Here is a 500-nt window from a genome sequence, read left to right as displayed (position 1 = left end):
TTTATTCTTGCTTTCTATTTTTTTTTTTTTTTATCTTAGACCACTTTGCTTTGACTCAAAAACCAAGAACCACACAAGAATCACAGGATTCTAGAACAGCTTTTATAAATGGAAAACATTTATTTGTAAAGCATCTTTCAACAACACGGTAATTCAAAGTGCTTTATGTAAGATACAAAAACGTTTTAAGAAAAATATACAGTATAAAAAACTATAAAAAGACCAATGATTTCAAATTGAAAATAAAAATAAGTAATTACATAAGTACATATACTATGTAATTTATAACAATAATCAAAGATGTATTTCTTTGAATCTCAAACATGTGAGGCAAGTATACACATTTTAAGATACTTTTTTTTAAACCAATAACCTCAGAAACATTACGTGGGCCCGTAAGCTCTTTTCCTCCAGATCACTCCTGTTTACATCCCATATTAAAGGTGCTCTAAGCAATGTCACACGTGTTTTAGCCTACAACATTTGTTGTCACATACAGC

This window comes from Etheostoma spectabile, chromosome 6 (genome assembly GCF_008692095.1).
Source record: "Etheostoma spectabile isolate EspeVRDwgs_2016 chromosome 6, UIUC_Espe_1.0, whole genome shotgun sequence".
Lineage (NCBI taxonomy): Eukaryota > Metazoa > Chordata > Actinopteri > Perciformes > Percidae > Etheostoma > Etheostoma spectabile.
The sequence above is the reverse complement of the archived record's forward strand: the minus strand, read 5'-3'. Positions refer to the sequence as shown.